The sequence below is a fragment of the Corylus avellana genome, chromosome 1 (genome assembly GCF_965113065.1).
Source record: "Corylus avellana chromosome 1, dhCorAvel1.hap1.2, whole genome shotgun sequence".
NCBI lineage: Eukaryota > Viridiplantae > Streptophyta > Magnoliopsida > Fagales > Betulaceae > Corylus > Corylus avellana.
In genome coordinates this window covers 22,168,564-22,187,159 of record NC_142490.1, presented here as the reverse complement: position 1 = coordinate 22,187,159, position 18,596 = coordinate 22,168,564, and the positions used below count along the sequence as shown (strand labels likewise).

Sequence of the window (18,596 nt, the reverse complement as noted above, 5' to 3'; positions counted from 1 at the left end):
GTCTTCTAAAATGGATTCCACTTTTTTTTTTTTTTTTCTTTTTATTATCCAAAATAATTTTTTTACTCAGATAACTGAGCTGTTAAATTTTGAGAATTCAGATAAATTAAGTCGTTTGGATTGACAAATGGTGTTGTACTCTTGTTGTGTTAAAAAAATTTAATTTTTTAATTTTTTAATTTTATTTATTTATTTATTTATTTTTTAAATATTGGGTAAACTCTAGTTAACCCTCTCAAACTACCACCTCAATGACAATTTACCTCCCAAACTACCAAAACAATGACAATGTACTTCCAATTTTTAAAAATGACAAAATTACCCTTACTAAAATTGAATTTTACGGGGGTAATTTTGTCATTTTGCTAACATTGGAGGTTACATTATCATTATTTTGGTAGTTAGAGGGGTAAATTGTTATAATTAATAGTTTGGGGAGTAGATTGTCATTGAGATAGTAGTTTGAGGGGGTTAAGTAAATTTTACCCAAAAATAATTTTCCAAAAGAAGGCATGTTTCCCTAAATAAATACCACATATTTTCAGGGATGAAGGCTGGCGGAGATGGATTATGTTCTCTTGATCAGCGCATCCCTTTTGCCCAAAACTTATAAATACAGAGCATCTATTTTTTTTTTTTTTTTTTTTAATGAAGAAAAAATTATTTTCTTTTAAGTTTAATGAAAATTAGGATTTTATTTTATTTTATTTTTAGGTTTTCCTAAGCCAAAATGAGCCATTAATAACCAAACACATGTGATAAGCTCTCCTCCATTGCTTAGTTGAGCAGCATGAGCATTGGCCCTGCAATGGCTTGCGGCATAAGACAACAATTCCACCCACATCGTACTCATTAGTTCCCATTTCTTATGCTGCTCCAACTTTTGTAGCTCTTTGGCGAGAATACATGCATCAAACAGTACAGATTTGCTTCTGTCTCCCTTCACAGCAACAGGTTCCACATCAGTATTTACTTTAAGGATTCTAGTACAAGCCCCTTTATAATCATGTTGATCGATGCCTCTTTCATTGAAGAATCTTTTGGCCGCAGCACAGGTATCACGAAATCTTATTTGGCCAATACCTGCTAATAACTAGAAGATATAACATATAATCTGAAAGGATTTTAGAAAATTCACGGTGATCGGTATTACTACTGTCTTCTTGATAGCAGAGTTCTGTAGCAATATGCCATAATATAAGGCTCTGATCATAATCAACGTCGACAATATAATGCCTCAACTTGATAGTCTCAATGGTTTCATCAATATTTTGTAGAACCCAATCACCTCGGGCGGAATATATCTTCTTCGTAGTGTTAGGATCATCTGAGAGATGGGATTTCATTTTCAACTCATCAAAGATGAAAACCCATAGCTTTCTTTTTAATGGTTTCGTGGAAACGTAATTCATCTGACCATAGAAACCCTTAGGGCCCAATGTCTTGATGACCCAAGTCAATTTATAGCAAAAATCATCAAAGCATGTAGGAATCCTTTTTGGACGTTCTTGTAGACAATAATCTATCAAGTTGAATGTATGTAATGATTCACACCATCTCCGGAATAGGATTCTTCTAGCCCTTCCCAAGCGATTCATTGATTCTATATCTTCCCCTCAGTTTATCTTCTTGAGATGGAGAATGTATACAAGGAGAGGGAAGAAGCATATTTCAATAGTGCATGCGCAGATATTATCATGCCTCCACCAGTAGTTCCAGATGGAAACAGCAGTCCAATCAGAGAAAGTCATCATAAAGTGAGCAATTGTATCCAATCCTATGGCAGCATAGAGCAAGGTATATGTGAAAAACGCTATACCGACTCTAAAAACTTGTTTATCACAATTTATACTGAATTAATACTATGAAGCAATAAATAATTCAATCACCCAAAATTTATAAAGCAATAAAAGGCAGACACAGATATTTTGGTTACGAAGAGGAAATCTTTTAAAAACCGATCTAAAAGTAAAACCTCTCTGGGGCACCCAAACTCAGGAAATCACTATCAAAAGATTATCCAGAGAATACAGACACTAGGAACACTTACAACCCTTTGCAAGACCTTGGCTCTGTAAGATTGACAAACCTACAACTCGTTTCCTTGCTCACAATCTTCTTCAACGTGATTCTCCTTTACCGGACCCTTCCGATAGACTTCTCAACCGTAGATTTATCAAAGGCATATCTAAAAATCTAAGAGATTCAATTTAACGCTCACCACATATGATCTCTCTTAGCACAGCCTCTGACGAACTCTTTGGAGTGAAAAATTTGTGCTTTTCTATTTTATAATGATGTATCTATACCCCAGACAAAACCCTAGACCTAACCCACTTAAATTCACGTTTTTTGGCCTAAAACTTACGGGGTGTCTGGACAGGTTAATGGGCTGTCTAGACAGGGCCTTGTGGAGCAAAAATAGAGTTTATGGAAATGCGGTCCGGACCTGGGGAAGGCCTGTCCAGACAGGGCATGCAGTGGGTGAAACAGCATTCTGAAAATGCTGTCCAGCCTCGATCAACATCTCCAATCGATGGGTATTTGTGGTCTGATTGAGCTGAAGTTTTGCAGGGACGTTTATAATACATGAATCTACATTATGAACGGTGGAGATTGGATTCTGAACATTCTATATCAGTGTTTGAACCTGTGAACAGTAGCCTCTGCATTTTGGAACTGAATTAAGCCAACACAAGAACTAATATACTCCGCCTTTGGCAATTCAGTGACAAAACCAAAATGCAGAGCCAATCCCATCATCTCCCCATATTTACTCCACCTTTTTGTCACAGAATGACAAAAGGTCTTCATGTTTCCTGAAACACTTCACAAAATACATCAAGGCATATGTGGAACAAGAAGACATAAATAAAACTCATAATAAAAAAAAATGACATAGAATGCATGATCATAAAGAAACATCAGCGAAACTCCTCCTCAATGTATGACTCACTTAACAACAAGAAACTGGAAATGCAAAACATGTTTCTTCCCCTCAAAAGTCAAATGAATACACATGATATACACATCAATGACTCATGTATTACACAATGAATATCCCAAACATGTTCCAAATATGCAAAATATACATGAGACTAGAAATGACAAGAAACTTATATTGCTTAACCCAAGCCAAGAAAATGTTCCATTCAACCCATGCTTGTGTGGTGTGTGTGTAAGCCATCCAAAGAGAAAAATTTTCAACTTACAAAATGAGGAGAAAATTTCACGACCATGAGGTTTTGACAAGTATATTAAATCAAAAGTCAAACCTTATCATACTAGGGCCTAGCCACTCTCATCTTATATATTTCTCTTTGTAAAACATTTTGCACAAGTTTGACACAGTGAAATAAATTCCTTTTGGAATATGATCTTTTGATTTTATTTGTTTCACTATCTTGTTTATTTTTCTCTTTCAGAAAGTGTCCTTAAACTTTTGGTGCTTATCACAAAAGAGAAAGCATGAATTTTTAAGCCCTAGGTTTAACTAGCATATGGTCAATTTGAAGAATATGACTAGTAAAAAACTTCATATTGTTACCTAATAGACCTCACAAATAAAGTGAAACAAAACCTCAATTTAAGCTTAAATGTGTACAAGAGATAAAGTATAGGCAAAATGTACCACATAAGCTCAGGCTTTAGGTAACCACAAAAACAAGTCCATTGACACAAATTTTCATCTCACGCATATTAAGAACATTCCAAGACGCAAGGAATTAAATCAATAAAAAGCAACATGAGAAATTAATGGACTATCAAGAAAACAATCAAAGTAACATATTTTTGTCTTTTTGAAATTTTTCACAAAAGAAATGCACACGAACGAAAACAAATGCAAAACAAACAAAAATGCAATGCAAAACAAAACAACATGCTTGAATTGATATTACAACAGGCAAGACATGAATGTCCTTTAGCATTAAACTTTCATCACATTTTATAGGTCCAACTATAAAATAATGATTTGATTTAATAACTACTTCTAAGTCTTCACAAGACATTACACATTCCTGAACATTTGATTAGCAAGTAGACAAAAATCTTGGTGGTCCGCACACAACATCTCATCAATAAGCTTTTCAAAGATCATGATATATGAATTTCTTGAAAAATCATTTATAAATAAGCCTTAAAACAAGAATCTCAAAACAATCATGTATACACTCTTTATACAAAAAGTGTAACAACAAAAACAATGCTATGCATAAACAATAAAGCAAAAACAAAAAAAAATGCAAAGCAAAGAAAAATAACACGCTCTAGGATATTCAAAAATAAGCAAAACAATTAATCCTAGGCATGTTATTGACTCATCTAACTTTAGGTGAGATCACTACCACTACCCTGAATGGGTGAATGGTATAATCCTTCCTAACCCAAACCTTCTTGAAAGAAGGTGTAGAGACGTAAACATTTTCAATCTTGTCTAATCTAGACAAACCTCCCATCATCATTGTGCATAACCCCAAAGGTTCTTTCTTAGAAACATAATTTTTATTTTTATGCATATGAGGTTTCAATTTAAAACAGTTGGGTCGAATGTGACCAACTTTTTCACAATGATGACAAGTAGGGATAAACGTTTTAGGAGGTAGATTCCTAAGAGGATGGACGACTCTATACTTGGGGTAAGTTCAATATGAATTTTCTTAACTTTCTTACCTTGTGAGGTCGAGGCAGCTGCTGTTTTTCTTTTAACCAAAGAGTCTTCTACTTTTTCTGATTTAACAAATATTATCTCGGAAGTAGAATCATTGTTAGAAGACAAAGCAACATGACAATCAAAACTTAACTCAAATTTATCACAATCAAAATTCTGAGTATACAACATATTCTCAAGGGAATTGCTAGAGATTTCCAATTGAGTTTCTGACTCTTTTGATTTATTTTCTAACAAATCAACTTTGGAACCTAAAACAAGATTTTTAGATTTTAAAGAATCAATTAAAAAATGTGATTCAGACAATTTAGTAACAATAGATTCTTTCACAAGTTTAAGATTTTGAAAATCCTCCAAACAATTTGTATATTGATGTCTCAAAAGAGTGAATTTTTCTAAGAAATTGTTGAAGGAGTTTATAAGATCATATTCCCCTTGAGAAGTATTCATAGCAAACAGGAGTCAATAGATCTCACTCAGGAATTTAATCCAAACAGAGTGAACTTGCTTTGATACCAATTGAAAAACGCTATGCTGACTCCAAAAACTTATTTATCACAATTTATGCAGAATTAATACTAAGAAGGAATAAACAATTCAATCACTCAAAATATATAAAGCAATAAAGATGCAGACACAGATATTTTGGTTACGAAGAGGAAATCTTTTATAAACCGATCTAAAAGTAAAACCTCTCTGGGGCAGTTAAACTCAGGAAATCACTATCAAAAGATTATCCAGAGATTATAGACACTAGGAACACTTACAATCCTTTGCAAGACCTTGACTTTGTAAGATCGACAAGCCTACAAGTCGTCTCCTTGCTCACAATCTTTTTCAACGTGATTTGCCTTTACTGGACCCTTCCAATAGACTTCTCAACCATAGATTTATCAAAGGAATAACTAAAACTCTAAGAGATTCAATTTAACGCTCACCATATATGATCTCTCTTAGCACAGCCTCCGACGAACTCTTTGGGGTGAAAAATTCGTGCCTCTCTTCTATAATGATGTATATATACCCCCGACAAAACCCCACACCTAACCCACTTAAATTTATGTTTTTGGGCCTAAAACTTACGGGGTGTCTGGACAGGTTAATGAGCTGTCCGGACAGGGCCTTGCGGAGCAAAAATAGAGTTTCTAGAAATGCGGTCCAGACCCGGGGAAGGCCCGTCCGGACAGGGCATGCAATGGGTGAAACAACATTCTGGAAATGCTGTCCAGCCTTGATCAACAACTTCGATCGATGGGCGTTTGTGGTCCGATTGAGCTGAAATTTTGCAGGGGCATTCATAACACATGAATCTACATTATGAACGGTGAAGATTGGATTCTGAGTATTTTATATCAGTGTTTGAGCCTGTGAACAATAGCCTTGCATTTTGGAACTGAATTAAGCTAACACAAGAACTAGCACTATGTAATTCCAACATCGATATTGCGAAGACCATGCTTATCTAATGGATAGAAGGTTGAAAGGGCTGCCACAACCGCGCACCAGGATATAAACCGGACCAAGTATCCAGTTATTGAATGCACCACGACAACCTTGGTATAGAGAACTTCATAGATGAAGTTGAGTTCAATTGCTAGCACTTTAAAAGCATCTTCTGGGGTTCCATGAAAGAAAAACAGCTGGCTCTCGTGACGCTCACGGTTGTTGGGAACTTGTGCCTTGAACCTAGGGGTGGGACCCAACTGGTTTTGTTGTGTTATACAAGGTTTGGAATTCCCTTTCATGGTTGGAGTTGGAGTTTTTCTCCTACACAAAAGTGGGTTTCCTTGTTGGACTTTTAATAGGAAAAAAGCACCAACTATGTACTCCTATATAAAGGCAAGTGTTGTGCAGCAATGAGGTGCGCAAAAAAAATCAAAGTAATATTTGCTTTGTGTTTTGGTGAGCCAACAATAGAGAGAAAAAGAGAGAGCAAGAAAGAGTGTTTTTTTTTTTTTTTTTTTTTTTTTTTCTCTTTTTGTTATTATTCTCATTTGGGAAAATTGAGAATTTGGTGTATTTGGGACTTTGGGTTTGAGTGGTTTTCTCACCCTATTACTCTCTTGTACTCATCTTTTGATAGTGAATTTTCTCTGGGTCGTCTCTGCCAGTGGATGTAGGCTTGTTAAGCCGAACCACTTAAATCTTTGTGTCGTGTGTGATTGCTTATCTTTGTTATTCCGCATTCTTCTTATTTTTTGCATCTCACAGGTCTTGGGAAATAGGATTAATTTCCTAACAACTGGTATCAGAGCTGTTGGTTTGAGTGGGAGCGATGGCAGGTGAAGAAGGAAAGATGGGAATCGAGAAATTTGACGGCAAAGATTTTGGGTATTGGAAGGTACAAATTGAAGATATTCTTTATGGGAAGGATCTTCATCAACCTCTTTTGGAAAAACAACCCGATGACATGTATGATAGCGAGTGTGCTCTGCTTGATCGTAAAGCCTTAGCAGTTATCAAGTTATCACTGTCAAAATCAGTTGCACACAACTTTGTAAGGGAGAAGACCACAACAGGTCTAATGAAGGCTTTGCCAAGCATGTATGAGAAGCCGTCGGCTAACAACAAGGTGCATCTGATGAAAAAATTGTTCAACCTAAAGATGGCGGAAGGGGCTTTAGTGGCACATCATCTCAATGAGTTCAACACCATCACAAATCAATTATCCTCGGTGAAAATTAATTTTGATGATGAGGTTCGCGCGTTGATCATCTTGGCATCTTTGCCAAATAGCTGGGAAGCAGTGAGGATGGCTGTGAGCAACTCTATAGGAAAGAGTAAACTGAGCTATGAAAACGTCAGGGATTTGATTCTCAGTGAAGAGGTTCGCAGAAGAGATACGTGTGAGGCCTCTTGTTCTGGTGCTGCTTTAAACCTCAAGACTCGGGGCAGAAGACAAGACAGAAACTCTGTGAGGGGCAAATCTAAGTCCAAGAAGGGTAGGAGCAAATCCAGGTTTGGACGACAATCTGAGTGTTGGAACTGTGGCAAGACATGCCACTTCAAGAAGAACTACAAAGAACTGAAGAAGAAGACCGAAAATGATGCCACAAATGTCGTGGTAACAGAAGAAGTGCACAATGCCCTACTTCTATCTATTGACAGTCCTCTTGATTCTTGGGTCTTGGACTCAAGAGCTTCCTTTTACACTACACCGATCCGTGAAGTTCTTGAAAATTATGTGGCTGGAGAATTTTGGGAACGTGTACTTGGCTGACGGAACAGCGCTGGATGTTATGGGTATAGGCAATATTGGCATTAGAGTCCACAGTGACTCGCTATGGAAGCTGCAAAATGTCAGGCATATCCCAGAGCTGAAAAAGAACCTAATTTCATTAGGATAGCTTGATGATGAAGGGCATTCAATTCATTTCCACGGTGGAAAGTGGAAGGTCAGCAAGGGAGCTAGGATTTTGGCTCGTGGTCATAAGACGGGCACTCTCTATATGACAACAAACAGCAGGGATACAATTGCTGTTGTAGATATGGGTGCTGACTCAAAATTATGGCACCTAAGGCTTGAGCACATGAGCGAGAAAGGGATGAAGGTACTTCTGTCAAAGAGGAAACTACCGGAGCTGAAGTTAGTTAAGTCTGATTTGTGTGAAGACTGCATCCTAGGAAAGCAGAAGAATGTGAGTTTCGCGAAGGTTGGCAGAACATCGAAGTTGGGAAAGCTGGGGTACACACGGATTTGTGGGGTCCCACACCAGTGGCATCTCTTGGAGGCTCGCGGTATTACATCACATTTATTGATGACTCAAGCAGGAAGGTATGGGTTTACTTCTTAAAGCTTAAATCTGATATATTTGAAGTTTTTAAGAAGTGGAAGGTCATGGTAGAGACAGAAACTGGTCTGAAATTGAAGTGTCTAAGATCAGACAATGGGGGAGAATACGAAGACGGGAGTTTCAAACAATTTTACGCAGTGAATGGGATTATAATGGAAAAGACTATCCCGGGGACACCACAACAGAATGGTGTGGCTGAGCGCATGAACAGGACCCTCAATGAGCGTGCAAGAAGTATGAGGTTGCATGCTGGACTACCGAAAACTTTCTGGGCGGATGCAATAAGCACTGCTGCTTACTTGATAAACAGAGGACCATCAGTTCCTTTGGGCCATAGACTACCTGAAGAAGTCTGGAGTGAAAATGAGGTAAATCTTTCTCACTTGAAAGTTTTTGATTGTGTTTCGTATGTCTATATTGAATCTGATGCTTGTAGCAAGCTAGATGCTAAGTCTAGAAAATGTTATTTCATTGGCTATGGGGATGAGGCATTCGGGTATAGGTTTTGGGATGATCAAAACCGGAAGATCATTAGAAGTAGAAATGTTACTTTTAATGAGATGGTTGCGTATAAGAATAATTCAAGTGCAGAACCAGTAAGTACAGAGTCAGAGGTTGGGAAGCCTGAATTTATCAACCTAGATGGAATTTCTAAAGGTGTAGCTCAGATAAGGAATTCAGAAGTTGATAAGGATTCAGAAACTGAAGATGGTCTAGAAGTTGAAGAAATAGTAGATCAAGAGACTGAACAGGGTACACCGATTGTGGTTGTCCGTAGATCTATTAGAACCATTAGATCTCCACAGCATTTTTCACCCTCCCTGTTTCATATTTTGTTGACGGATGGCGGTGAGCCAAAGACGTTTGTTGAAGCCTTGAAGGTTAAAGATTCAATCAAGTGGGAGTTAGCCATGAAGTATGAGATGGACTTATTATTGACTAACCAGACCAGGGAGCTGACTGAGTTGCCAGCAGATTAAAAGGCTTTGCACAACAAATGGGTGTTCAGAATAAAGGGTGAACATGATGGTAGCAAACGCTACAAGGCAAGATTGGTAGTCAAGGGATTCCAGCAGAAAGAAGGAATTGACTACACAGACATATTTTCTTCGGTGGTGAAGATGACAACCATCAGAGTTGTGCTGAGCATTGTGGCGGTAGAGGACTTACATTTAGAGTAGTTAGATGAGAAGACGGCGTTCCTTCATGGTGAGTTGGAGGAAGAAATTTATATGCAGCAGCCACAGGGATTCGCAGTGCAGGGGAATGAGAGTTTAGTGTGCAAACTGAGAAAAAGCTTGTATGGTCTGAAACAAGCTCCAAGACAATGGTACAAGAAGTTTGATAGTTTCATGTGTAGTACTGGGTTCACGAGATGCAATGCAGATCATTGCTGCTATGTCAAGAGTCTTAAGAACTCTTACATTATTCTACTTCTGTACGTAGATGATATGCTCATTGCAGGGGCCAGTATGGAACACATCAACAAGTTAAAGAACCAGCTGTCAAAGCAGTTTGCAATGAAGGATTTGGGTGCTGCTAAACAAATCCTTGGGATGAGAATTATCAGGGACAGGGCCAATAGTACACTGAAGATTTCACAGACAGAATATGTGAAGAAGATTCTCAGCAGATTTAGCATGAATGAAGCTAAGTCAGTGAGCACACCCTTGGGGAGTCACTTCAGACTAACCAAGGATCAGTCACCGAAGACGGATCAAGAGAAAGCTACATGAGCAAGGTACCTTATGCCTCAGCTATCGGAAGTCTGATGCATGCAATGGTCTGTACTAGACCGGATATTGCACATGCAGTAGGAATTATGAGCAGGTACATGAGTAATCCAAGGAAGCAGCATTGGGAGGCAGTCAAGTGGATTTTGTGATATCTGAGAGGAACTTCAGATATGTCCCTTTGCTTCACAGGTGCAGAATTGAAGCTGCAGGGCTACGTGGATGCTGATCTAGTGGGTGATGTTGATAGCAGGAAAAAAACTACAGGATTTGTATATACTCTAGGAGGTACTGTTGTGTGTTGGACCTCAAGGTTAGAGAAAATTGTAGCCCTTTCCACAATAGAGGCGGAGTATGTGGCCATGACAGAAGTTGGAAAGGAGATGGTTTGGCTACAAGGCTTTTTTGATGAGTTGGGAAAGAAGAATGAGAAGGGCGTTCTACACAGTGACAGTCAGAGTGCCATTTTTCTTGCGAAGAACCCGGCGTATCATTCAAGAACAAAGCATATACAGTTGAGGTATCACTTCATTCGATCTCTTATTGAAAGTGAACAATTGCTACTTGAGAAGATTCGTGGAACTGAAAATCTGGCAGACATGCTGACAAAAGAAGTGACTATTGAGAAACTGAAGCTGTGCGCAGCTTCAGTTGGTCTTCAAGCTTGAAGATAGGCGGAGGAGACATCCGGAGGAGATTCACTATGTTGCGACTTTGTAGGATTCGAGTCAAGTGGGAGATTGTTGGGAACGTGTGCCTTGAACCTAGGGGTGGGACCCAACTGGTTTTGTTGTGTTATACAAGGTTTGGAATTCCCTTTCATTGTTGGAGTTGGAGTTTTTGTCCTACACGAAAGTGGGTTTCCTTGTTGGACTTTTAGTAGGAAAAAAGCACCAACTATGTACTCCTATGTAAAGGCAAGTGCTGTGCAGCAATGAGGTGTGCAAAAAAAATCAAAGTAATTTTTGCTTTGTGTTTTGGTGAGCCAACAATAGAGAGAAAAAGAGAGAGCAGGAAAGAGTGTTTTTTTTTTTTTTTTTTTTCCTCTTTTTGTTATTATTCTCATTTGGGAAAAATGAGAATTTGGTGTATTTGGGACTTTGGGTTTGAGTGGTTTTCTCGCCCTATTACTCTCTTGTACTCATCTTTTGATAGTTAATTTTTTCTGGATCGTCTCCGCCAGTGGATGTAGGCTTGTTAAGCCGAACCACTTAAATCTTTGTGTCGTGTGTGATTGCTTATCTTTGTTATTCCGTAATCTTCTTATTTTTCGCATCTCACGGGTTTTGAGAAATATGATTAATTTCCTAACAACGGTAACTGAAGATGAGATCCACGATGAGACCCTTGAAGATTTCAAAGAAGTGGTAAGCATGTTTCACTTCCTCAAAAGCATAGAGATCGCGCGCGGATAACTTCCAGTCTAAGATTCTTTATTAGGTTCCGGTATCAATTGTATCTCAGTTGGGAGTTCAACCTCTTTGTTTGAAGAGTATTCATCCATAAGCTTTGCATAGTTAGGCCCTGGGTCAGGTGCTTTAAGCATTGACTACCGGAATTCATCCAGGTTTGCACGAAATAAAGCACGAGTTCGCTCAACATACTTGATGGTTCCAGCAACAAACACAAGGACAGTAGGAACCCATAAGTTGTTTTTTGGAAAGGATTGACTGAAGACAGTAATAGTAGCAGCAAATTGGCTCAGGAGTCCAACCAAATGCCTTCGCCAGAGGGCATTATCCTCCAGAGAAAAAGCAGTTATGGTATCTGGACCAGCAAGGTGTAACAAAAGAAAGGGAACCCAAAAAGCTAGAATGTCAGCATGATCATTATTAGGTATCCCACTATATTTTTGACTATTGGAAATAAGTCCCACTGCAAAGTTAGCAACCGAATCGGCCACCAAGTAAGCTAACCAAATCAGAGAGATTACCAACGCACGCCCTGTTCGCTTTCTGAATGGTGCAAGCAGAATTAGAATGGTCAGTAATGAGAGACTAAAGAGAAGGAAACCATGGATGTTCCATTTATCATACAACTTCTTCATTACGTTAAAAACATTAAAAATAGACATATCTTTCTCCTTTCTTTCACCCTGTACCTTGAAGAGAGAGCTTTAAGTGTTAGTTTTTTAAGTTGCTAAAACAAAAGGAGGAGGAAGACAGATTTTTGGGAAAACGGAAATAGGTAATGGATGAGCTACATTTAAAAATTTTGTAACTTTGATGGGGTGCATTGCAATTTTTGAAACAATGAAGGTTAAATTGAAAAATGGCCTAAAACTTTGGGGGGACAAAGTATATATATATATAAAGTTATTTAGTAAATTACTGTATAACTGTCATATCATCTAGTTGAATAACAATCGTATATTAGATCTGAGAGGAGGGAGCAGATCCTCTCCCCTTCCCCTTCTACTCCCCGCTCCTACCCTCCCACTCCCTTTATATTTTTTTCTTTTTCTTTACAAGTGTTTTTCGACCAGATTAACAACTTTGACCTTTCCGTTATGCGTTCGTCCACCGTCCACCGTGTTGTGCCATTCATATCCTCTTCGGCCATTACTGCTGCTTGCTGGTTGTTTGTTTTGAATAAAAAGGTTTATTCTCTCTATATCTACCCTCATGAGCGAGGAGGAATAATTAGGTGTGATGGATTATTTCTCACGACCATGGATAGTTCGGTGTTAGGGGTTATCTCTCATGGCCGGTTTAAATAAATTTTATTAGGAAATTTGGCTACCTATGTCTTAGATCTAGTATGCTCGAAGCAGATCTGCTCTTTAACTGTATTTGTACATAGGTTAGCATAAGATTGAAGTTATAGATAACACATCCTTGTAAGAATTTTTGTTTGTATCTATGACTTTGTAACCTCATAGCATGTGTCTATGATTTTGCAGAGCTTTATGCTTTCTGTTCTAAGAACTTTTTGTTATACTCTGTAAGAGCTTTATGTTCGTGATCTTTAATCAATGAAATCCTCAGATTTTCGTTAAAAAAAATAACAATCGTATATTAAATAGAAATTATGATAGTTAAAGCAATACTACTAGTACTAACTCAATATAATAGTTGGTAAGAGTTGACTGCATAATATATTAATGCTTCAATTATGGACAACAAAATTTGTTAACACCTTTTCTATAAGAATAATTGTATCCACATAAAGACTCAAATAAATTATAAAAATGTGGGGAAACTTCAGAAAACCCCCCTGATTTGAAATACCCCCCCTGAATTTCCAAAACTCTCATTTAAGTCCCTTGAACTTCCATTTTCTCTCACTTTGGACCCCTTTAACATTAAACTACGTCGTTTTGAATGTTTTATACCCATTTTACCCTTCCCCAAAACTACGTCGTTTTGTGTCCTAAAATTACCCAGCCTAAAACGACGTCGTTTTAGGCATTAATTTTTATTTTTTTTTAAAAAGAAAAAATTTAAAAATTTAAAAATTTAAAAAAATTAAAAAAAAAAAGAAAAAAACTGGAGCCACCCCCTTGGCCAAAATGGGGTGGCCGAACCACCCCATTTCTGCCACCCCCTGGCCGGTCTGGGGGTGGCCGGACCACCCCATGGCCAAGGGGGTGGTCCGGCCACCCCCAAAAGGGGAAAAAAAAAAAAAAAAAAAAAGGGGGGGTGCATATGGGGTGGCCGGACCACCCCCAAGGGGCTGGGGGTGGTTTCGGCCACCCTATACGGCCGGTATGGGGTGGCCGAAACCACCCCAGCCCCTTGGGGGTGGTCCGGCCACCCCCAAAAACACCCCATCCCCTTTTTTTTTTTTTTTTTTTTGGCCAAGGGGGTGGCCGGACCACCCCCTTGGCCATGGGGGTGGTTCGACCACCCCCAGATCGGCCAGGGGGTGGCTACAGCCACCCCCGGTTTTTTTTTTTTTTTTAATTTTTTTTAATTTTTTTTAATTTTTATATATATATATATATATATATATATATATATTTTACTTTTTTTAATTTTTTTTTTTTAAAAAAATTATGCTTAAAACGACGTCGTTTTGGGCTGGATATGTGTTGTGATTTTAGGACACAAAACGACATAGTTTTGGGGAAGGGTAAAATGGGTATAAAACATCCAAAACGACGTAGTTTAATGTTAAAGGGGTCCAAAGTGAGAGAAAACCAAAGTTCAGGGGGTCTAAGTGAGAGCTTTGGAAATTCAGGGGGGGTTTTTCAAATCGGCTGAAACTTTAGGGGGATTTTCTGAAGTTTCCCCTAAAAATGTCAACAATGGTGAAGACGAACTTAATTTATGGACAAACTATGAACACAAGTATTTGTGTTGGAAATAAATGCACCATGCAATCCCACTCAGATAAATCACAACATGGATAAAAATATACTTAGGGACGAAATCAGGATTTTTTATGGATCGAGGAGAATCAAGGCATGAATAAAAAATATAGTAAGATTTAAAATTAAAATAGTATACAAAATATAAAAATTGTATCCAGTCAGTGTTAACAAAATAATTGTTTCTTAATATATTCAATTTTCAATTCAATCACCTATCAAAGTGTGATGCGACGTTCTTTTAAATTCTAAAAATCGTCTACAATTGTATTTGTATTGAATTTCTCAACAATTTTTTTTTTTTTCAATGTACAACATTAAAGAGCCCATCATAAACTTATTTTCAATTTTGTTGTGAAAATGCTTGGTTTTAATAATATACATGAATGAAAAATGCTTGTTTTGTAGTTACAGTTGAAACAAGAGAAAAAGTAAGCACAATTACAACAACTTGAAAAACAAGTTAATAAACATTTTGATATTATGGTGCTAACGAGCCATTTGTGATATGTATATAAGAGACATTTTTTTGAGCTTTCGCTATCATTTCAGAAACCTTGTTTCTTATATGAAACTACCAAATCTAATATTTCAAGATTATCATTACCGATCAAGAGGTTTCTTTTTCATCATGTTATATATATTTTGTAGGCTAATCTCAATTTGAATTTTTTTTAAATCTTAAATATTAATTTGGGTAGGGTGAAGCTAAACAGCACGTTGGCGTGCCACGCATGCCAGTGTAATTTTTTTTTTATTTAATTTTTTTTTAATTAAAAATAAAATAAAATAAAAAATTTTTAGCTGGCGTGCGTGTGCTGTGTATCACGGTCCATTTGGGTAAAGTCCACTTAACCTCTTCAAATTACTACCCTAATAACAATCTACTACCCAAACTATTAATTACGACAATTTACCCTCAAAACTACTAAAACAATGACAATGTACCCTCACTTTTAACAAAATGACGAAATTACCCTTACTAAAATAAAACAAAAAATACTAAAATTTATTTATTTTTTTCAAAATTTTAAGGGTACTTTTGTCTTATTGAAAATTATATAGGGGTAATTTCGTCACTTTGATAGTATTGGGGGTGCATTGTAATTGTTTTGGTAGTTTGGGAGGTAAATTGTCACAATTGATAGTTTTTTAGGTAAATTGTCATTGAAGTAGTAGTTTGAGGAGAATAAGTGCACTTTACCCTATTAATTTTAAATTAAATTTATTTAGACTTTATCACTAAGTATTTACCATATTTAGAAAGTCACAAACTTCCATTCACTTAACGCGGTTAATGCTAAGATCGTTAAATATGCTAAGATTGCTAAGATCCTTTAACAACTTTAAAGGATCTTATCCTACCCTTTGGATCCTTCTCTGGCTATATTAATGTTAAATAAACAATATGTATTGTTGATGAGGGGACAAAAGTTTTCAATTAAATTGAGTTGAAAAAAAATTTATCTAATACAATTTATTAAATTAGTGTTTGTCCTTAAAGTACGTGATTCTTACATATATTTTAAAAATATATATAAAAATCACAGGTTTTAAGAATAAATATTAATTTAATAAATTAGATTGAAGAAAATTATTGTGCGAAGAAAAACTTTGTCCAAGGATAAGGGACAAAAGACTAAAAAAAAAATAGCAAAGACCAAGAGCAGTTGGTTTTTAATAGTTATATTCCAAGGTAACAAAAACTTACATCCTTTACATGGTAAATAGTTATGCTAACATTTTAGGTCTTCCTTACCCAAATAACATAGTTGGTTCCCAATCCACTATTCTATGTGACCACAATGGAGCCATCATTGGAGCCCAAATAGCTGCTGCTCATGTATGGTTGTTCCTCCACTATTGAAGGTGACTCTTCAATGACTACCTTGGCAATCAACTCCCCACACCTCCTCACTGACTGAACCTCTGCCCCCATCTACACCAACATCTGCCAGCAGCTCTTATCTTCCTCTAAGTCGACTGCATTGAAGACCTCTAGACGTGCCAATTTTAGTGCACATCATTTTGCTAAATGGGATGTTTTGAACCAAGTGCTTGGAAGCTTTCCAACCCTCCCACTCCCCAATTCCTTCCTCTTTACGTATTAGAAGTGAAGAAGATCTTGCCTTCTAACTCCATTTTTCGAATTTAAATAGAAAAAAAAAAAAAAAAAAAAAAAAAAAGTTGGTTTTAAAAGTTACCCACATGGTTATCAACAAATTGCACAAACTTTTCAAACAAATTAATCCGTAAGGAGATAAAATAAATTTTGAAAAAATAAAAATTTATATGTAATGATCATTTTCCTTTAACATATATATTTGAAGCATAAAATGTAAATTGCTATGAAATACGGTGAAAAAAGAAAGAAAAATTTTATAGAGAATGACAGCTCTAAAAGTTCCAAAGCATCTTACACTAACCATTGAAAGATAATAACAAAGTAATTAAAAGACAAATAAAAAAGAAAGGACAGGATACAAACAACAACATAAGAAAAAGACAACGATTGTTCTTCTCTTCATACTAGGAAAGATTTTTTTTTTTTTTTTTTTTTTTCTATTTTAAATTTGGCCCAACGTTTGTAGTCCCTTGAAGCCGAATTTGTCTGTTAATTCTCTGAATAAACTCTTCAAATTTTCTGTTCAATTCCTCATCAGACATGCTTGAAAACTCATTTTTATCTTCAGTACTACATGTTTCATGCTTTTCAGTTGTCTCTGACAGCCACCTTATAATGTTCTTCCTCTCGTCAATCACTACTCTTTTGGGTTTTTCTGATTTACTTCGACGATAAGTTTTTTTTTCTTGAATCTTATTAGCCTGCCTTTTCTCTTGCAAATCTTCCTGATGGCTTGGCTTTTCAGAATCACTTTCAATGACAACATGCAAGTTGCTTTCTGGTAGAGCTAATTCTTCAGCTATACATTTTACTTTCCTTTCTTGAAAATCACCAACTTCATGGCTTGATACTGATTTCTTTAACGGCTTCCTACTTCCGAATTCTGGCTCCGGCTGTTGTTCTTCTATAACGACTTCCAACGACTTTCGGCTTCCGGCGCCCGGCTCGACGTGTTGTTTTTTTATTAGGACTTCCAATGACTTCCAGCTTCCGACGCCCGACTCAGGGGGTTGTTTTTCTATAACGACTTCCGATGACTTCCGGTTTCTGACTCCCGCCTCGGAGTGTTGTTTTTCTATAACGACTGCCGACGACTTCCAGCTTCTACCGCTTGGCTCGGAGTGTTGATTTTCTATAACGACTGCCGACGACTTCCGGCTTCTGAATCCCAGCTCGGGGTGTTGTTTTCCTATAACAACTTCCGACGACTTTCGGCTTCTGGCGTCTGGCTTGAGGTGTTGTTTTTCTATAACGACTTCCAACGACTTCCGGCTTCTGACTCCTGACTCAGGGTGTTGTTTTTCTACAAGGACTTCCGACGACTTCCAGCTTCCAACGCTCGGCTCAGGGTGTTTTTTTTCTATAACAACTTCCGACGACTTCCGGCTTCTGACTCCCGGCTCTGAGTGTTGTTTTACTATAACGACTTCCGACGACTTCCAGCTTCTGACTCCCGGCTCGGAGTGTTGTTTTTCTATAATGACTTCCGACTTCCGACTCCGGGTGTTGGGTGAAACATTTTTCCCTTGCCTATGCATCATATACTCTTCGTAAACATATTGTTTGCTTTCGACGAAGAGAAGGCATACTCTTATTCAATACAATGTCATGATAAAATTTTGCATGAGATAAATGATGATTACCAAATGCTTTGAATGATGAAGGCATGAATGTAGACTAAAAACCAATTGAGAGTTGCCAATTTTAGTAGAGAACATCAAAAATAGAAATTTGACTACGCAATGGCAACAGAATTTGGTTGTCGCTTATGACCTTTTCAAGCCATTGGTTGCCTCTTTTGACCTTTTCAAGTCATACAAAATGTTAGAATATACCGAAAAAATATACATAATTAGGTTGATATCAAATATTCTCTATTTAAGAGTTGATTGTAATCAAATCAAAAGAATTTGATTACTATATTTGTATTTTACTCATTACCCTATAAATAGGGATCTTTGTA

At 37.1% G+C, this 18,596-nt stretch overlaps 1 pseudogene; it reads right to left on the bottom strand.

Moving 5' to 3' along the window:
- Positions 1–694: 694 nt before the first annotated feature.
- Positions 695–12,243, bottom strand: LOC132169456 (uncharacterized; annotated as a pseudogene).
- Between the last annotated feature and the right edge of the window lie 6,353 nt (positions 12,244–18,596).